This window comes from Phaethon lepturus, unplaced genomic scaffold (genome assembly GCF_000687285.1).
Source record: "Phaethon lepturus isolate BGI_N335 unplaced genomic scaffold, ASM68728v1 scaffold31030, whole genome shotgun sequence".
NCBI lineage: Eukaryota > Metazoa > Chordata > Aves > Phaethontiformes > Phaethontidae > Phaethon > Phaethon lepturus.
The window spans coordinates 39,975-40,423 of NW_010510503.1; positions in this window are offsets into that span (position 1 = coordinate 39,975).

Here is a 449-nt window from a genome sequence, read left to right on the forward strand (position 1 = left end):
CGTGACGAGTATCTTCCCCAACCACCCCACAGCCTCCCCCTAAACACCCGCTGGCGAGGTGGGCGTCCCAAATAAACGACACCGAAAGCGCCCGGCTCCGCCCTTCCCTAGCTGGGGACCCCAGACTCCAAACCCGGGACCACCAGCGCTTCTCCTCCTTGGGTGGCCCGTGGTGGTCACCCCCACGAGGATGGGTAGACCTTGATCTGAGAAACCCAGGGCCAGGTGGGAAACCACGTGTGGGGGGTCTCCCAAAACACTCTGCTTCCCGGGATTTAAGCCACAAGAGAAACCGAGTTTCTGAATCGATATCGGGTCCCAAATCCGGACGCGGCTGAGGAGGGACAACTGTGTGGGGCACAACAGGCTCCTCCAAGTCCAGCAGGATGCAGGAGAAGAACAAACCTCGGGGACTTCTCTTTTCAGGCATCCAAAATACCTCTCAAGAT